This window comes from Monomorium pharaonis, chromosome 9 (assembly GCF_013373865.1).
Source record: "Monomorium pharaonis isolate MP-MQ-018 chromosome 9, ASM1337386v2, whole genome shotgun sequence".
In the NCBI taxonomy this organism is placed as follows: domain Eukaryota; kingdom Metazoa; phylum Arthropoda; class Insecta; order Hymenoptera; family Formicidae; genus Monomorium; species Monomorium pharaonis.
The window spans coordinates 15,535,425-15,556,524 of NC_050475.1; the positions used below are offsets into that span (position 1 = coordinate 15,535,425).

Genomic DNA, 21,100 nt, shown 5'->3' on the forward strand with positions numbered 1-21,100 from the left:
TTTGCTTAAAATGTTAAACAAATAATAATTATTTATTTACGCTCTTGTAGATATTTGTCAAAAGCCTACGTAACTTATGTCGGGTATGATCTGCCGGTTTGTCATTGTAACATAACGACTACAATAAAGTCAAGAGCTAAATTTCTCTTTTTCTCGCGACAACTGAAATCCTCTTTCTCACGAGAGATTCTGAACGCGTCGACGGGACAGCAGCGGGTAAACAGGACGCAAACAGTTTTCATAAGAAATTCGCGGTATTATCATGAGCAAATTTGACTTTCCGCTCTTTCACCTCCCAAAGATTTGTAAATCGTGCGCGCGCGCCAACCCTCTCGAGAAGCTTCTCGTCCGTCAGTAACCGGCCGACGGTGTGGCGGGTGGTTTCCGCTGGGGCTGTATCATCGCGAACATTCTGCTTCTGCTCTTCAACATCCGTTTGGCGACCGCCGCGGGATCGACTATGCATCAGGCGGATTCCGACGGTCTTTCGCGCCTAAACTCTTAAGATTCCGCGCGACCGGGCAGAGAGAGAATGAGAGTATCGCCAGACGAACGTTTGATTCGTTACTGCAAAATGTTTGATTTTTCCAAGTTAGAAAGACTTGCGCAGTTTCCTTCTATATGCTCTGGAGAATCGGACGAGGCGTTTTGAACGTTAAGTAAGCGTGGGCGACCACAAGAGCTCGGGTTTTGATAAATTTTCAGTCGATATTCGCGCGACGTGCGACACGCGAGAGAAAAATCCAAGTCTCCTCGGCAGTCAATTTTTGTCATTCATCGTGCATAAGACGGCGAACCGTGTTCTATTCAGCCGAACCATTCAGCGCATACTCGACGCGCCATATTTTTCGTCTCGTCCACCGGAAGACAAGCGCAATCTCTCGTAGTCGATTCAACCAGGGGGTGCCTCTTTTCGCGCTTTTATTCCCACATTGCTTCTCTTCTCTCTCTCTCTCTCTCTCTCTTTCTTTCTCACATACACACTCATTCACTCTCCTAGTCTCGTCTTTCCTTCGATACCTTGCATGTCGCTAGAGTCGAAGAAATTCACGCTCGAAGGTACATCTTCCTGAGAACAGTTTCCTGAGAACATCTCTCCGCCTCCCGTTTCTCCTCTCCCTCGAGAAGCCCGTGGGCCCGAAGTGGAACGGGGGTTGGAAATTTACGCGCCACGGATTTCGCTCCTCGTTTGCCCCTCGGTCCTACGGAAGTCGAAGATCGCTCGAGCGTATGGTGCGGATCGTGATATCTCGATTAGATATCTCGACCCGTTACTCCGGCCGAGCGGAAGGCAACTCTTCTTTCCGAGAATCTATCCGTCGCCTCGATAACGCGCCTCCCCCCCCCCCCCGCGGTGCCTCCCCCACGGAACTTTTCACGCGAGAGCCCATACTCCGACGAACGGATCTCATTCGCGAAAAGTATCGAATCCTCGTAACGTCACTATGGCTTCACGCAAGTCGCGCTACATTTCGCCGTGCGTTCCGCTCAGTTTCTTCTTTTCCTTAAAGTATAGACTAAAGTGTATTATTGCCTCTCGCAAAACCGATAGAGTTAATTTGTAATAGGCGAGAGACGGTAATTTTTTTTTTTTAACAGTAAGTTCTTTGAGAAATTAGAATTTCGGCTTAAAGTTGCTTTTTCAAATGTTTTTAAATCTCTTAAAAATTCGCCGAGACAGACGAGTTGAGAACACGTAGCTGTTTGCGTCATCGATAAGAGAACGTTTGCTTATATTCGATTGCGCAACACTGTCACTTTTGCTATCACTCCTGATTCGTTTATCTTTTTCGAAACGCTACGTAGAGTCGTTGGGACGTCAGCCAGGAACGTAATTTCGAGAGTGGAGCGCGACGATGAACGGTAGTACGTGGTTTAAAAATTAAACGGATGACGCGCGATTGCCGTCGCTGCCGGACGAAAAGCGGGACCCGGGTTCCGGGATTGGCTGTGCAAACGCGATTAGACCACCTAGGTTTCCGGTGTTCGTTTTCCCCGGCCTATCTGACTGGAAGTGATTCCGAGTCCGGGGGGCAACATGGAACGCCGCGTCCCCCGGGGATAAATCCACCACCGGCAACGGTACGGTTGTACCTTCCCTCCCTCGCTCCCTCTCGCCTTAACTCGACTACTGTGGGATTTCAAAACTCATCGTGAAACGTGCGCGGAAGTCCAAAGTGGTCCAGCAGTGGTGCTTCTCGGCGGCACAGGAGAGATCCTTAATCGTTGTCGGGAAAACTCTCTTTTCCCGGGGAATAACGTGCAGATCACTCCGGTGCGGGTAGGTAATTGAAGATTATGGCCGGAGATTCGAGGCGACCAGAGAGAGCGTAATCGGTTCTCTCCCGCAGCCGGGTGGCCGGCGTTTAGGGAGTGTAGCAGTAATTCTCGTTTTTTTGATGTAAAATGAGAACTCTGTGTGAATTTTGGACACAAGTTAATTTTGGGGGCGAAAATTTTAGAGAGCAAAAAGAGTTTAATTCAAGATCCGTGTTTGCTATTAATCCGACTTAAAATTTATCTTTGTTTGCTGTTTCCGCTTATTTTGTCGTTGTTGAAGCACGTTGGAACAGTTTCTTGTTCGCGTGCCATTTAGATAATTAATTTGTTAGTTCGAACCAGTGCATCTTCTAAAGTTGCATCTTCCAAAACCTACGCTTTCTTCCGCGCGACGCTCGTAATTTCGTTCATCTGCATTTCGGCCGAACGATAGCTCCTCTGAACCGTTCCATGATTCCTCTAATGGACTTTTAGAGAATTGGAGCATGCGTCACGTACATAGCCCATATTAATATCCTTCCACGGTCTCCGTCTCGTCCCTTCCTAAGGAAGTCCCAAGGGAGCCCAGCGTACCGTTGGTAAGTGCGATATTTACTTTAGAGTCTTGCTCTAGAAATTTCTCCGTAGGTCTACTTACTAAATTGATGTTTTAATTCCGTAATTGCTGACCGTAATAGCAATCGTATAACACTTTAAAGCCTTCCATTTTCGGGACGATTTACTTCGAATTAGTTTAACGCGTAAACTGTGCTAAAAGGAAGTTTTAACTACATTTCACACATATACACGCAAAGCTTTTTTTTATTATACCAAGGGTTCAGATCATTCGTACTTTCCTTAAATAAAAAAAAAAAAAAAACTTTTATTGCATATTTGGATTGCACGTAAAAACAGAAACTTTTGTCTCAAACATTTTTTTTTCTAAAAATATCTTTATTAACCTTTTATCTATGTTTATTTTTTTAATACGTTTACTTAAAAAATGACTTCTTAAAACATTTTGAAGAACATGTTTGACAGAAGTTTTTTTATTTTTAACAAAAAAGTTAATATTTGATTTGGATACTTAGTCCATTTCTGGTCGGAACCGAAAGATGAAAATCATCATTGAATAGAATCCGAATGTATCCGATCTACTTATTAAAATTTTCTCGCATTTAGTTTGCAAAATATTCCCGATATATTCGGTATATCTCACATTATCCTTCGATCGCTCGTCGCAGGCGTAATCGCACAGCAACCCGGTAACGTTAATAAATCGCGCGGTGTCAGATCGATCGGACGGTGGTGACTCTCGCGCGCATTCCGCTGCCCGAAATCTTGTCGTGCCGCCGTCCGTCGGTTTATGGCGCGTCCGGGGGCCGAGTGGTGCTCGCGGAGACTTGCAAAATAGCGCGCGGAAATGCTGCGGGATGCATTGTTACGAAGCCTGTGGCCTTGGTCATTAACCCTCCCGAGAACGAGGCTCCGCCAGCTTGGTTGCCGCGCTTCTCCCTATATCTCTCCTTCCCTCTTCTGGCAACAAAACGCCCCGACACGTGCCGCGTCCGTCCTCTGTCGGCCCGCTTGTCCCTTCGGTAACGGGCCGAGATGCATGAAATGCTCGCATGAAATCTCGTTGAATACTTGACCATGCTATATTGCCCGCACGTAACAGCACTCGCTTCTACGGCATCGCCCTACGTGGCTTCTGCGTCTGTCTATTGCCCGACCCGCAACTACTTTGGCTCGTCGCTCAAACACTATGATTTGATAGTTGATATGTTAACAATAGAGGAGAAAAGATAATTATGTGTACCGGACAACGTGTGTAAATATACGCGCCCAACGCACAGAGACTCGCGCGTTTTATGATTTCTAAAATAAAAATATATATTTCCCCCTCGCTCTTCGGCAGTAATTTAATATTGCAGGGTATTAAACGCGCGTCGCGGTGGAAATTTTAGTTTACCGCGATTTATTTCGCGAGCTTTCGGAAAGTAATGTTGGGTCGTATACAGCTTGGGGTAAAGGTATCTCTCCCGGCCGGAGCATCGCATAAACGTTCATCTTGACCAGCGGGTACTTGGCTCCTCTCTCTCTCTCTCTCTCTCTCTCTCTCTCTTTCTCTCTCTCTCTCTCTTCGCTAAATTACACATGGTGATAAACCGGGAATCACACGGGACAACGGTCATCCTTTATGACGATACCGGATCGTGGAATATACGCGGGTATTACGCGCGTCGAGGCATCGGGACGTACTTACAACAGTTTGTTATTGCCCGCGGACTCGTAACGCAGAAATTACACGCCCGCTCCTGGCGAGGGGGAGGATGAGGAGGAGGAGGAGGGAGAGATGAGCACGTGTGTCAATATGCGAGCGATAGATATGCTCTATAATATACGCTTTTCATGTACACCCGTTTTACATTAAGATAAGTTGCTGCGATGCCCATTAATAATTCGATAAAACGTATTGTGTTATCGCGTCATTAGTGGCGTCACAAAAAACTGCTACATATTATATGACTTATAAATTGAACAAAATCGTATTACGCGAGTTTACAATATTCATTTACAGACACATCCGAACGCGCACGGGCGGACGCCGGCCATTAAATTTTCAATACTTATTATTATTACGCTCATTATACATTCGTAATGCAGTTTACGTTACGTTTATCATGCAGACTCATTATCGCCGCTTTGATGTAGCACAACGTGCTAAATATTCAAAAGCGCGAAAAAGGTGTTTTGCGTTCGACGCGTCAACGTGAAGCAAGATGTCGACAGCTGTGCGCGCGACTCCTCACCAATCTCCCTCTTGTAACACGTCCATCAATCAATCTCTCGATTCCTGCTGCACGTCGGCGAGATTTCCCAACGACGACGACGACGACAGCGTGCATTCCGCCACGAGCTCCCACCGGGATTCCGACGGCAAAGTCACCGGAAACGAAACGGAAGATAAATAGCACTCGCGCGCGTTTCGTCGTGCATAATGGAGATTAAAATGAAGCGAGACACGCGCAATGTGGGATGATTTTCGCGCGTGGACTGTAGTTAATATACCCCGGCGGGGTAAATTCGCCCCTTAGTCGCGAGAGTGGACATCGTGATTCCTCTATTTTCCACGATGCCAAAGCTGCGAGCACAGAGTCCGTGCGCGCGCGCTTACGCGGAGTCGGTGTGTGCGTCCCCTTTCGCGCACACGCGGTCGGGTCGATTTTAATTAGAGTGCCCGCGTAACCGAGGCTGCAGGACCACCGAAGCGGGCTCTTCGATTAAATTATTAATTAACGTTCTCTTAGAAATACCGCATCGCGCGAACATGCACGCACGCTTGCACGCGATTTCTGGTCGAGGGAGTGATAAAGAGCGGAGTAGCGCCACTCTCTTATGGTAGGCACGTGGATGACACACGCACACGCGCACGCGTAATTTTCACGGTATTGTGCGTATGGACCGTGGGCCTATCGCACGGCACCCCGGTGAAGCCGATCTCTTGTCCCTCGACTGTTACAATGCCGCCTCGCGAAGTGCATTTATGACGTCGACATGGTACGGGACGCAACAACAGTGTTCCATGTGGACTCTGTGTTTATAAGGCGCCTCTGTAGTGGAATATGCGAAAGCGCAATATCGTACATATTAAACGCATTAAAATTCAAGCGAGACACTCGAGAACGTCCGAATTCATCGTAAGCTTTGTCTCGTCTGCCTGCTTTTCGACCCCGTGAGTATAAAAAAAATCGTTCTTCACGTTTATGTTTTATCATGCACGGTGACGGGACGCGGCTGATCGAAACGGCAAAAAAAAACCTGCGGCTCATCTCCGATCCTCGGGGGTAAACAAGGGATTGCCCGGGAAAAAGAAAGAGAGGGAGAGATACGTGCACACGCCATCCGGCTGCGGGCGAGGGTCAAGTACGAAAGTGCCCATAGCGGCTGTCAAACCAATTAAGCTCGTCGTATTGTAAAGGCTGCTTTTAGGACGGTGAGAGAGAAGAGGAAGAGGGTGGCTTTGTTGCCATGCGGCGGTTATGGCCGCGTAACCATACCGGTCTACGTCTGTAATGGATCAGTTTTATGGGCGCGCATCGGCGATGTTGGTGCAGTTTCCGCGGTCCACAAAGCCGGCCACAAAGTTTGTCAAAGTGTACCGCGCCGCAGGACACGAACGAACGAACGAACGAACGAACGGACGGACGGACGGGCGGACGGGCGAGCGAACGAGTATGCTCGACTGCGTGCCAATCCTGAGGACCACAGGACGCGACGTTTCGTGTGATTTTATATATTGTTGGACATTTTTGTTTGCAGATCAGGACGAAATACGTTCAGAACTAAATTGAATATTTGAACCGTACAGCATCCACCGAGTAATAGTCTTAGTGTCATCACAGCAAAGGTGATTTACACAAGGGTGATCTTGGATTCAGCCCCCGATACGGAGAACGGGAACGGTTAACATTAATATGAGTGATAATTAGAAAATGATGAGCGTGGATCTCATCCAACGAATCATCTCGAATGGCTCCCCGGTCGATTTGCGCTGATTGAAAGTGGCAAACGCCATGATGAATAATAAATGCTAATTAATGTCTGTAACGCTCGTTTACAACTCCCTGCCATAAATGTCTAATCAAGGGGCAAACTTCGGCCGTCTCCGGCAAGCGAGATCCCGCGCTCCTTGAGCCCTCGAGTTAGTTTCCAGGGTAGTTTCAAGCATTCTACGCTCCGCGCCTTCCCGCCCTCCCCATCTATCTTTCCTCGTTCGAATTCTTCATCTCTCTCTCTCTCTCTCTTTTGTGTCGAACCCTCTAGTTCCTTCCGTCAGCTTCTCCTGCCATCCGTGTCCTTTTCGTCATATTTCTAAGTAAATTCGCAGTATAATTAACGTTTAATAGCTGCCGTCCCTTGTCGAGAACGTCACAAATGTGAGCGAACCCCAAATTGAAGCAAACCTCCATCTTTTAACATGACGGATTAGCCCACTCGGGTGACAGTTCAATGATTTGTTACTGACATGCCGCATGGAGGGCGGTAAACGAGCTTTTTGATCACAGATCGCGAAATTGAGATCCCCTCTCTTCGGTTTTTCGAAGTTTTAACGAGACTGCGCAGAAAAAAAAAATTCCCCCGATCTTTCGCAGATTCTCTCTTTGCTCTCCTGTGCCTGTTTCGCGTTCACGCCCGACCGTCACTCGTCGATGAGAAATATTTCGATTCGATCGCCAGCGCAATTGTAACAAATATAACGTCGTCGGCGGGAATATTTTCGCACTTTCTCCCGACGAATGCAACGCACGTTTTCTCGCCGCGAAATAGAAAATATATCTCGCCAAAGTGGAGAACGCCCTGCGCTTTCGTTGTCCGTTCGCTTCGCCGACAGGGATCACGAGTCTTCCGTGGAAGCTTCTTCATCCTTTTGCCCCTTCCCCTCTCATATTTGTCATTTTTTTTGTCCCTTCTCTGGTTTCGTCTCTCCTCGGCCTGTACGCACGAACCTCGTTCGTGAGATGCCGCAAATCCCGAGATCCGGAGATGTATGCTGTGTGTGACGTATTCGAGGCGCTTTGCGGCGACACGATCGGGATCTCCGCTGTTTGTTCACGTTTATCGAATCCTTCGGGCGTTCTCGTTGCCTTACGTAACCGACTTATATTCCGCGAGATATTTCTTAGCGTTCTTGAAATCGTGCAGGCTTTTTTTCTATTATTCTTAGCGACGAAACTCGACATTAATATAGTGATTTTCCATTTCCCACATTTTTTCCAAGTATTTTACGCAAAATTGCCTGTGAAAATAAAGTTTCTCTTTAACCGAATAATGAAATCTCGTAAGATAACTCTTGCAAATGGATTTGTTCGCAATCCTACTTCTCGCGGAATATTGAAGAATAACCGCCGTGAACTAAATGTTCCTACCGCCGCGCCGTTACGAACTTTATTTTCCACCAACCGCGAAATCTCTTCTCGATTCCTTTCCCCCCCACTCGGATGCCAGGCGTTGGATAATCAATCCCCGGTTGGTGGATCCCGCGGGATAGCCCAACCGCTATCCAATAAGGATCCGTTTATCATTAAAATAAGCGAAGGACTATTTGTAAATCGAGACGACACCTGCCATTCGTGGTCCGTGCCGCTTTTGATTAATCGACGCCCCCGCCGACATCGATTAACCGTTTAACCGCTCTCAGCAGCGATATCTCGTTTCGCCCCTGGTTCTTTCCCCGAGTACCTTCACCCCCGCAGACTTGTATCTCTTCTCGCGTATCCCGCTCATTCCCACAGGGAATTCCGCCGGTAAAAGGGACGAGAAAAAAAGAGAGGGGGGAAAAAAAGGAAAGAGAGAGGAAGAAACGAAGGAAGAGGCTGCGTAGGGACGGCCTGTCCAGTAGAGCTTCCATTATTTTTCAATTGCCCGGCCGAGAAAGCACACGAGGTGGGATTCCGGTATCCCGGATGTAATTGGAGTCGGCTTTGCCGCGGCGAGCGTAACCGGCGAAATAAGACGGGCCTCGGGTGGCGCAAGTACGGGGGGAGGGGAGAAGAGGATAAAGAATGGATACCGTCCTGGATCCGGGGTATCGCGCTCCCAGTAGAACGAACGAGGATTTCGAGGAGGAACGGCCTGGCCGACGTGAGCGACGTAACCTAACACGCGGAGAGGGTAACGAAATATGCATGTAGAACACGCCGTGTAAGACCTGGACGTGTGATCGATCCTGGGCCGGCGGCGGCGGCGGCGGCGGCGATGGGTGGCCGTTCGTAACTGGATGCGGCGCGTTTGGATACCGAGAAATATCGAAGAGGAGAGCGCAGGTCGGGTCAACGGCGCGCGAAATAATTCACGACTCCGCTGCCTATACGTTCCCTTTATGCCCGACGTCGTTATGTATTATTTAGCGCTTAATTTTATGCCGCCGGATCGAACGTCGAAAACGTATGTCGTCCCGCTTACCGTGGACCCGTCGACCGGTGCGAGAACCCGTCGAATCTCTCGCGGGATCGAGTACGAAACGTAAACGTCCGGGGACGGAGGACCCAGAGGCGGAACCGGTGATTCAAAAAAAAAAAGAAAGGAAAAAAAAAGAGAAACGAAAAAGACAGAGCCGCCCCTTCAAGATGGGAAACGATCTTTCGTTTAGGCCGCCGCGAGATGCTCTCGATTTCGAGGGATAGTCAACCGCGACCGACCGACTTTCGCCACGGAGTTTAATTAAACTCCGGAGAGCGTCCGTTACCTACATTCCGCGACGACGACGACGACGACGACGACGCGGACGGCGAATGCATTGTTAGCGTATGCTAGCACGGCGAGACAATTGGCGATCGTGTATCGCCATTGCCAGCCAGCCCGAGGAAGTCGATTTCCTGGCCTGGCTCCGCGTTCCTCTTTCTCTTCCCTCGCGTCCGACCGTTTCCTCCTTCCTCCCCCTCATCGGCGTTACCCTCTCGCGTCGCGCAGCCCTCTCGGCGTTCATTCTTGCCTTTATCTACCTCGCGCATTGGCCGGAGGCCGCGACGGGAAAGGCGACGTCGGCTTCAACCTCCGTTCCATCCTGCACACTCTTGGTTGCGACTCGCCCCTTCCTACTCCACTCGTTAGCGATACCGGGATCCAGATACCCAACATTACGAGGGAGGATTCCAATCCCGCGAATGCGGTTTGCGATATAAGAGGAACCGTAACGAACAAACATGTATGGTTGAACACAAATGGTTGAAGTTTTTGATTAATTACGATTTAAAATCGAGATTAGGTATTTTATAATTTTCTCAGGAAGCATTTAGCGCCTGAAGGGTATATTGCGTCATTTGAATTTCAACCTCGCAGCTGAACACAAGAGAAAATGCGTCCGCGGACGCGTGCAGATTGACTGCAGTGGAAATTCGAGTTACCGATATGCAACATGCGCATTGTGTCGCAAAAATATTGTTTTCAATGCTTCCGTGTATGATTCACAGTAAAACGAACTGTCTTTCACGTGACGGATGAAACTCCGCTTGTTAATAATAACAATCGCTGTCATGAATAATTGAGCGTCTAATACGTCATTTTGATTAAATTTCATTACACTGGCGGCGTTATGAAATTGCGTTTCGTAAACACTGAATTAAATAGCAACATTACTATTATGACATTATGTAGTAATGCCCTTACCGTATAATAACGGCTGCGTGCAATTTATAATGCAAAATTTCTCGTTTACCGTGCCTGCTTTGTAGTTTGTTGACCCGTACAGTAGCGCCCATCGTGTAATATTTATTATATGGACTATTTTCACGAGAAATAGGATGCAATGTATCGTGAAATTGTATTTATTTCGCGATCAACTCCTTGTGTTATAAACGTTACTAGTTAATCTCATTTAATTATTATTAATTCTCTCTCTCTCTCTCTCTCTCTCTCTCTCTCTCTCTCTCTCTCTCTGTCTGCGTCAATCTTTACGTCATCACTTTACATCAATTAGTATATAAATTTAATATTTTGTTTGAAAAACAAACGATAACACGATAAATATGATAAAAACAAGATATTTACTATTTGGAAAAACTAGAAGAATAAATTTTTATTATATAATTTAATGGGTATTTGGGAAGATTTTTAGAGTTTTTAAATTTAAATTCTATTCCTGGCAAAAATGTTTCTTTGATTATATTTCCATAATAATACAATATTTAAAAAGCGTACACACTAAAATAAATTAGTTCAAAAATTTTCTAATTTTATCCGGAATTTTGGATAAAGTTCTTGAAAAAATCCGGAAATTCTTAGAAAATTCTTTTACAAAAGTTGAGAAACCATTTTGAAAAAATCATATAAAAAATTAAGATTAAAAATACAAGTTCTAAAAATTCAAGAAATGGACTTTAATATTTTCCATATGTTCCACGTACAAAAAAAAATGTAAGTGCATCACAAACTTAGAAATTGTGCTCATCTCGACCGTGTTTCGTTACCATTCTTGTAGCATTCTTGTCTCTCGTCTGGGAAATTCCAATAACGAGCTTTTATCCAGTTTCGATGGAAACCGTCTAATATCAAGACAAAGCCCGGTCCTCTAAGCGATACTAACTACACGGCCACAATCATCCGTATTGTTACTTCGATCTGCCGTCGCTGCCGCCTGCGGCGCGGCGAGACGAAGCTGCGCCTCGTGTTCGGGAAATTCGTTTCCAGCTTTTACCCCCCGGACACGCTGGAAGCCATTCTTCATTTCTCGCGAGGGGCGCCGAAACGAAATTCCACGTTTCTCTGTTGCGCCGTCGATCATTTGATTTCGCACTGCCGATACGTAAATAATAGACTCCGAGAACATACGCGGCGCCGCGCCGCACCGTCCCGAATCGACGGGAATTCGCTGATTGATTTCGTATCAGCTTCCATTTATATCGACGTCGCCGATTGCAGCCTCGCGATGAATCTGTGTTATCGCCGTCACGATTTTCTTTGAAGCATACATACACGTATGCATTTAGAAATATTATACATTTATATGCTTGTAAAAACGGTATCACGTTACGCTTAGAAATTTATTAACCCTCTTTTTTCTATATGAAAGATTTAACGATCTGTGAATTTATAGATTTATCGATGTCGCGTGATTTTTAAATTAGTGAATCTACAATTGCAATATGGTATATCCTAAATAAATAGGCACAATTGTTTAATTTTTATTTCATTGAACGTGGCGCGAAATAAATTCGATAGCTCTTTATTCTTACAACAAATTTTTTTAATTTTTTCAGGGAATTTCAAGGAATTTTTAATAGAAATTTATGCGTAATAATACATTTATATATTCAATTATCAATATTGAATGAAAAATGGTAATTAAATTAAACTTGCCCAGATCAAGAGCTGACGGATTTTCATTTTATATTTGCGCCTGAACATATATGCGAATTTAACGACATGAATTACATGTATACATAAATACATTGGTATCAAGTGACGCAGTTACTAAATCCTGAGATTACGGATTATCGTCGATGAAACGATGTGCGTACATGAGGTCGATCATACATTGATCGGCTTCCCTTTGAACCAGGCTGACCGGACACGGGGATTTCTACTTGAGACTTTGATCTTGCCGCTTCTGCGCGAGATTCTAAGCCGGTTGGAGGCGTAACGCCGGCAAAACGGAATATTGATGAGTCGGGAGTAATCGGCTGCCGGTTATCACTATTAGCGAGCATCGCACAAAGCGTTGCACTAATTAAAACGGATAATACAACGGCCCGTAGAACGAGACGGTAATTGGGTGTGGCTGCGCGGGGGTTCGTGCCCCATTATTATTAATTGCCTCGTTAATAGGGTACCGGATCTCTCTCTCTCTCTCTCTCTCTCTCTCTCTCTCTCTCTCTCTCTCTCTCTCTCTCTCTCTCTCTCTCTCTCTCTCTCCCTCTCTCTCTCTCTCTCTCTCTCTCTCTCCCCCCCCCCTCTCTCACCTGAATGTAATTCTTCTTTGACTCAGTAGCAGCGTTTAAATACGGTGTAGGAGGTATGAAACGTAGTATTTACACTTTGCCAAATAATCTGCTAACTTTTCTTCATTAAAGTGAATTAAATGCATACAGATCTCACGTGTGTGCGACGTACGTAAATTATCAACATTTACTGATGCACGAAAAGATCTCGTCGGGGGGAGGTTTTTTTTTTTTCAAACGTTTTATCCTTAAAAGTTCGATTACCGCGGAATATCTCTCGACGAAACCCGTCGACGATTAACGCCGCGATTACCAGCGCCATCGACGTTATCAGCCGCGTTTATCAGTCGGTGCGACCCCGTTTGTACAGATTCTCTCTCTTTTTGTCTCTCCTCTCCCCCTCCAATTCCGCGCGCTCCTCGAGATCGTACGTTTACGGGGAAAGTTCGTAGATTAGTTCGATCACAATGATCGCATGCTCGACACGATTGAACGTTATCGTCGCCGCGATAGGAATTACATCCCGCGGCGGCAGCATGGGGAACGAGTAGGATGGCGTGCCGAAATCGGTTCGGCAGGGAGGCCACCCTCGATACCTGCCGCGATATGAGCCGACGGCTGTCCCCCTCGTAGGATCGGCAACTTGTCCCTTTTACGACGTGATATACCCGCGGAAACGGCCGCCCGACAAAGTTATATCGTAAACCACGCTGCGTGCATGGGGACCGCCGGGAACCATCGAGGCGATTTCGCCCCGGTGAACTGCGTGGCTGGTTTTCTCCCGGTTGAGTAATAAAGCCCGACTCGAGAATCCGATCACGGACGCGTTTGAAGACGAGGAAAAGAATTGATTTAGATCGCGCCTCGGTATCGATACCGTAAGTGTTTTTTGACAAATTGTTGCTGATGGGCTGATAGGAATCGCGTCTCTCAGAGATTTTCTCCGGCAGGATACATCTATGAATGTAAAGACGTATTCTTAAAGTCACGACACGCATACAGTGCTGATCCGTATCGGAAATCTGAGATTAACCATTATAACAGTGGCGCAACATTGTTGAAGAATAGGCTTTCGATTTTTTAAATATAGTTTCAATATTCGCCATGTAAAACCCTAATATTGAGCAATCGAATTATTTCAAGATTAAAGTTTAACGTGTATGACAATAATCGATATACATACATAACAAAGGGATGCGCGAGTCTGTAAGGAAATAGTTTGAGGTCGGAGCGCTGTAAAGCCTCGCAGTTGTAAAGCTTGCATTTGGCAGTCAAATGCCAGGCTGCAGCTACAAAAAGTCACTTTAATTTCAGTGATAGTTAATGAGGTATCAGACTTTTAATGAGTAATGTGAAGTTTCTTCAAAGGTCGGACAGTTTTGAAAACGTGTTCGACCAGAGAGAGGGTCTAGGCAATCTCAGGGTTTTCTGAAAGACATCAAAGGAGATTCGTTTTGCGTACTGAACGAGATTGGCAATAACTCTTACAACATCGCCCGATGGAAAACGGAGAAAAAGCCGGAAGAGAGAGAATCGCGGTATTTTATCTTCTTCCTCGTTTACTTAAGACGTACGCCGAGATGATTACGTTTGCGACAACCATCGCTGGTTGTGTAATTTATTTACGCATCCTGATATCAACTTCTTTGGCTTTAATGTTTCTTCTAAACGTAATTGCACTCGGATTTCTTTAAGTTGTAATCTCAAGGAAACAAGTAGTACTTTTCAATTTTAATTTTTTAAGATCGTGCACATATACACACATCTAAATCAAATTCCATCTTTCAAGACAAATATTTTGTTAAATAAATATGTCGCGCTCTTCAGAATTCATACAGTTGTGTTAGTTTTTATGTGAAATAAATCACGGATATAGGCTGACATACAAAGCAGACTCATACATAGCGAACAGCTTTTGGTTACAGGTTGTGGCAATACTTCGAAAATATTCCATTCTTTATTTTGGCGAGAGAGAGAGAGAGAGAGAGAGAGAGAGAGAGAGAGAGAGAGAGAGAGAGAGAGAGAGAGAGAGAGAGAGAGAGATTGCTCGTGTCAGGAAAAGTCAAAGTAAAAGAGCGAAGACATCGCGGCGTAATCCCTTGCGCAGCCCTACGATTTCTCTAGCATCTTCTTTCCTTTTTTTGTTTATCTCTTTTTTTCTCTTTTTTTTTGTATCAGGCGAATCTCAAAGCGAGTGCTTGTGCCATGTAGCGAAACGCAGAATGACGTAGTGGCGATGGCGACGGCGGCGGCCGGATCGCGGGAAGACGCGTATTGTTTTTCCCGACGATGTATTTTTACATCGCATTCCTCCCTAGACGCGTTAACGTCCATCGCATGTCCGTTTAGCATCCATATACATTATGAAATAACGGGCTCTTTGTATGAAATCCACCTGCTCTTAGAATCCTTCTTCTCGTAGAATGCGGCCTTTTTTTGACATCCTTCTTTCTTCGTTTCCTTGCTTCGTTTTTAAACGCGTTTCGTTGTGGAAAATAAAAGTAAGCCGCTGGCAGTTCCGTATCTGATGTATGCACGAGGTGCCTCAGAATAATGCGTATAACAGTTGAGATTTCTTAAAGTAAATTAAAAAGGTCAATTCTCTTTGAAGAAGATGTAATTTATAATTTCTGTCGTAACTTTAAATTTCCAGCTCGAGAGACCGCTTGAATTTTTAAGGCAAGACTTCTTCGAACTCTTTGCAATCAACTTATTAACTGAGACTCTGATTTAATTCCTTCGTATATATTCTTGGCCGTTTAATATATCCTTTTTCATCGAACGAACGGGCTTTCCTTATCTACGGAAATTGTGCAAATGTCGCATAAAGAGAAAGAGAGAGAGATGGAGAGAGAGGGTCTTGGCTGAAATGAAAAAATTTCAATATCGTGTCAGTCAACTCCAACGTTAGTGGACTAATTTTCTTAAAAATTCGGCGAACCGTTCTCTCGTACGTATGCAAACGAGAGCCGAGGACGGGCAAATAAATCGTTTGGAAAGGTGGTTGTTATCCCCCACAAAAAGGAAAAGCCTTGGAAACCACCCAGAGAGTCAGCCGATACTTAAATCTCTTCGTATCGCCGTCTACGATCAGTCGGTGTTATCGCGCATTAATAGCCGCTACGTGTCTCTGAATAAATCGACCCACTAAACAGTTCTTCGCCGTTATTATTAACCAGCGATCTCAGATCATTCCGTGGAATTCTTTCGAGAGAGTAAATTTCGTCAAACGGCGCGTCGGTGGCACCTTTAACATTTTCAAGTATGCGCACGAGTAGGATAATTTATTTTAGAAAATTGTATTGCGACAAACAAGGTCTAGATGTAAGGCTACAGTCGTAATCAATTTCAATAAATTGTCTCGAAGAAGCGCAATTGAGTTTTATTCTACATTCGATTTGATATTTCGTCATTTATGACATTTGACGTTTTAGATTTTGATAATTGATTATTTCCGACGTGATCGTATTAGGCGCACTTTTATTCTTATACTATCATTTACAAGTATTTCTTTATTCTATTTTTTTTTTTGTATGCATCTCTTTTATGCCTAATTCTATTTAAGTTTTATTGTATTCTCTTTATTATATGTAGAATGTAATATTTATAACCAAGATTATTATTGTCCAATTCTATACATGATGAGAATTTTCTTGTAGAATTTACTGTCTCAAAATTAGAATAATTGTCGGACAACAGAGACTTTGAAGAATTTTACTGGACTTTTAGTAAAATTTAATAAAACTTTCGTAAAAGGTTAAATTTTAATAAAATTGAGCTAAAAACTGTTCTACGATGTAAAATTGTTCGATTAAATTTTGCTAAAATTTACTTAATTTTATTAAAATTATAATGAAATTCTTTGAGAGCGCCATGTTGTTTCATGATTTTCAGGGACAACATTTTAAGAGGAAATTCTCCATTGTAACAAGGTCCTAGTATATAGCGAAAATGTCGGATTAATCAATTACACACGCGCAACAATGCGTATTATACGAGACGATTCTTCTCTTAAGGATAAATTCGATAATAAGCTTCTGGACAGGACCGGGATGTAGGCTACTGGTCTTTATAGATTGTCGCTGGTAGTCGAATGAAAAAGGATTCCAGGAAAAAGAGAGACATGGCGGGAGGGAAGAGACGCGACAGATACCGGGGACCCATTGAAGTGACACGTCTTTTGTGATTTTCTCATTACTCGAGTGGAGGTCGATCCTAGAAGCCCATCTAGCAGCTGGGGCGATTCCTGCCCTCTTGCTCCTGGCTGCTTCGTCCGCGTTCACTCTTATCCCTCTCCTCTTTTCCTCTCTTCATCTCTGCGTCATTCGTCCTCCGTCTCTCGCGCGTACCTTAATACCTCGTGGATAATTTAGCCTGTGCCAAGGTACCTTGGCTGTGTACGTGGAATTACCCCTTTTTTCGATGCTAGGATATATATTCTGTGCTCGCGACAACGTCCCTCTCCCTTCTCTCGACTTCTGATCGGCGGCAGATAGGAAAATTATATTTCCTTATGCCGCCTTAGGCTCAGTGTCTTTCTTTTTATCCCGGCTATTATCTGGCCATTGTGAATCTGACTTCATCTGTGATCGTGAATGATCGCCATTGTTGATTTTGCGGAGAATACGGGAGATTCGACGAGGTTTGCGCGACGAGGAGACTCGGGGACCATAAAGATAATCCAAGTAGGATTCGATATTAATTTTTCTCTCTACTAATTCTATTGATTAATTTCGTTGCGAGGTATGAGAATAGCGGAAAATACATTGCATACAAGTAGCAACGAAAAATAAGCGACATTATAACTTCTTAAACCGTGCTCGTAATCTGATTAATTTGGTTGTGATTTAAAATATCGGAGAACTAATCACATTTCTTCTCGTTTATTCTTGGCTAATCCATTAAAATTTTTCTTTGCAGATTAAAAACATACATATATACACTCGACTAGTTATTTATACGATTGACAAGAACTGGGGCATCGCTTCGTGCGCCGGCGAACACTTTTGCATTTCCGGAGAAAACGCGACGAGTGACGTGAAAATCGCTTATCAAACCGACGTGTTGGTCGTCGGAATAGTTGTACCTTCACAAAACAAGTTTGCGTCGAGTCGACGTCTTTCTCGGTGATTCGCGACGCCAATTTGTGCTTTCGTGCAAGAAAGACAGACAGAGAGAGAGAGAGAGAGAGGGGGGGGGGGGAGGGAGGGCTGAAGTCGTTACGCGGCATTGTTCGCGCATTGTTGCCGAGGTATGCGCCGACATTCTTCCCAGTGGCGTGTCCATTGTCGAGCGAGTCCGGACGAGCTCGTAGGCGGAAGTGAGAAGTCGAAGACTATCGCGAAGGCGGAAGGGTGTACCCTGTGAAAGCGCCAGTGCGCTCCTACGTCTGATCCGGTCGTCTCGTCAGTCTGTCAGTCGACATCAATTAGTACCGTAAAGTGCCCGCAACTATGTACACACTCCTGCTAACGGGCACACTCGACGGAAACACAGGTTAACTCCTTCCGGATGTACACGTTATTGATTGGCACGTGTTTCTTACGATTTTCTTATGAATGGGAAAAAAAATGTCAAGAGAAAGAGAGGAAATCTCCCGCTTGTGTCTCTCGCAACTCTTCAATTTTCATTAGCTCTTCGATTAAGTCGGAAGTTAAGATTCTGTTAAATTAAAGCCCGCTCGAGACTGAACGAATTAAAAGTTTCGATTGAAGATGGTTGTAATTGACAGAAAAATAAGATTCCATTACCCCGCTCGCGCCGCTGGCGTTCAATTAATCGAAACATTTTTTTGCCTCTCCAACTTACGTAATGGCACCCTCGACGTATTTTGTGCTATCGGTACACCTGCTCCTGGTATAGTTTATTATTGAAAGGATGTACACGTTGCTGACAGCGCGGAACGTTTCTGCGTGTAACTTGTACGGATGCAGCCTTCGCTCTCACGTGCGTCACGCATGTGTACCGACGCTCTACACGTATACACTTACATGTCGAACAGGCAAACGGGCTTAATCTCACAAAGGTGTTCACGCATACGCACGCACGCGTACACATTCGGTCGTGTATGCGCTTGGTTGTGCGTAAATGCGTAAACACCGACCGTCGCTTCCGTTGATTCCATCGACGTTCTCTCCTTCTCAGGCATCATCATCTATTTGCCAATGCAACAAGACAAATTGCCCTTCTCGCAATATTACCTGACAAATTTTCTCTCTAAACTCCTTCACTTATAGTCCCCAAAAAATCAGATACATGCGAATCACACATTTCTTGTCGCCGAATTGATTCAAATTTCATCTCTTTGTTCGAATTCGAGTTGAACGAAATCCACAAAATTGTTTCCGAATCGAATCAAATCGTTGAAACAAGTTTTAATTAATGATGTAATTATATATCAAGAATAAAAGATTTCTATATCAAGAAAAATAATACTGATTATATAATATAAAATTACTTAAAATTTTGTCAGTATATGTGATTCATATATTTGACATCTTTGAATAGTTCGGGTTCAATAATAGAAATTTAAATTCAAATTGAATTGACTCTTGCCCGAATAATACCGTTCATCCATTCGTCTGTCTGTCAAGGAGAAAACAAACTGCTCGATACGAATAGTATTGTTCGGAATTTACTCGGAATCCAATAGGTCAATTAGATTAACTCCTTAACACATGACAATGGAGTTTTGTAATGTCGCGTATTTTTGAGATACGAAGAATCTCACAGCAATCTCGAGAGATGCATAATGAAAGACTTTTCTCCTATGTAAACCCATTATGTTTAATTTTTACAATCACGCCGTTGGAAAAGAAATTGAATCGTTCAAGATTGACGCTAATGAGCAGTCGATGCGGTCGGTTTCTCGCTTACCTACTCCACTAATTCCAAGATGCGATAACCTCGACGGATATCGTCTTGTAAATGCATTTAATGTACATATATGCTATACGCATATCATTAAAGATTTCTGCAAGACCTGTTTCCTATCGCACGTGCCTGCGTGTTCGAATGTGCGACTGATACGGGGTGCACGGTTCCGCCTTGTTGATTTCGTGTCAAAGAGCATGCATGAAGGTTCACGAGAGAGAGAGAGAGAGAGAGAGAGAGAGAGAGAGAGAGAGAGAGAGAGAGAGAGAGAGAGAGAGAGAGAGAGAAGCAGCCAATCGTCAAAGTTGCGTGCCAAGAGCGGTAAAACGCTATCGATCCTCCGTTCTCCGGTGTTTACGCAAACACGTGCCTGAACCACATCTGGTGGGATTTCTTTCCAACCGTACGTCAAGTCGCCCTCCTCATCAGCCCATACCCGACTTTTCTTCGTTATCGCGCCCATCGTTCGCGCGGGCGGGCGATCTTTACGATATATATCCTCGAGATATCTCGCTGTTTTTTTTATTAGTCTCTATCAAAGCTCCGTGCGCTTTTACGCGATTTTTTTTTTACCGTTACACTCGCGTGTGAGCTTGAAAATTTGTTTAATACTTATTTTTACGCCGACGTTGAATCACGCAATATCTGGGAAATATTCTTTTTTAATCGCGCCAGATGTTATGAGACTTTTACGATGTTTTTTTCATCGCCCCCGTGGCGAAACGAGATACGCCTTCTGCGCCACGACACTCCTGCGCGGTGCAAGATATTAATGATAAGGATCGATTGGCTCGTGACGGAAATGACGGCGCAAAAATAAATCTCTAAAAAAAAGTATAACGTGTACATGTACTTTTATTGTGTATATTATAATGCAATATCATTAATCAATTTGCGTGCATATGTAAATGACGTGTGTAACGTAAGGCAAATTCCGCATGGCGGCGGGAAATTAGGTTGTCCGCGACGATGCGATTCGAGCAAACTATACGCCATATGTGTGATTTGGTCGATAGGTTCGCTTGTCGACGTGTTAATCTGGCTATTAGGTGGCGCGGTCGAGATATCTCGCGAACTCAGACCGTGTGTGCCAGATGGCACGATCGAGATAGCTCCGCGCGCCGTGCATCTCGCCAAGTGCATCATCGATATCTGCTTCGAGGTCGCGCCATTCGCCCCGCGAATTAACCCGCGGAAGAGGGAAGGAGCCCCTTAACTAAAAGATTCGCACGAGTCGGCGCCGGTTCGAGGAACGAAGGTTCAGGCACTAAACTTGGAAAGAATAAAAATCCACCGGTGACACTCGCGCTCCGTCGGGGGGTTCAATTAGAGATCTATTTGAATTATATATACCCCACTACTTATGTATATTTTCTTTACCTCCGTATTTCTACGCGCACTTTTACCGTCGTTTGAGTAAAAAGTTTTTTAAACTCCTAGATACCCGACATACATAACAATTCAACACATTGATTATTCTTATCGCGTTCGCTCGTCGCTTATCGCAGATAAGCAGCTCGAATCACCGC

At 44.7% G+C, this 21,100-nt stretch overlaps 1 protein-coding gene across 11 annotated transcripts in view; it reads left to right on the forward strand.

Moving 5' to 3' along the window:
- Window positions 1-21,100, forward strand: part of LOC105832990 (polypyrimidine tract-binding protein 1) — a 304,112-nt gene that overhangs the window by 119,623 nt on the left and 163,389 nt on the right. The window lies entirely within an intron of this gene.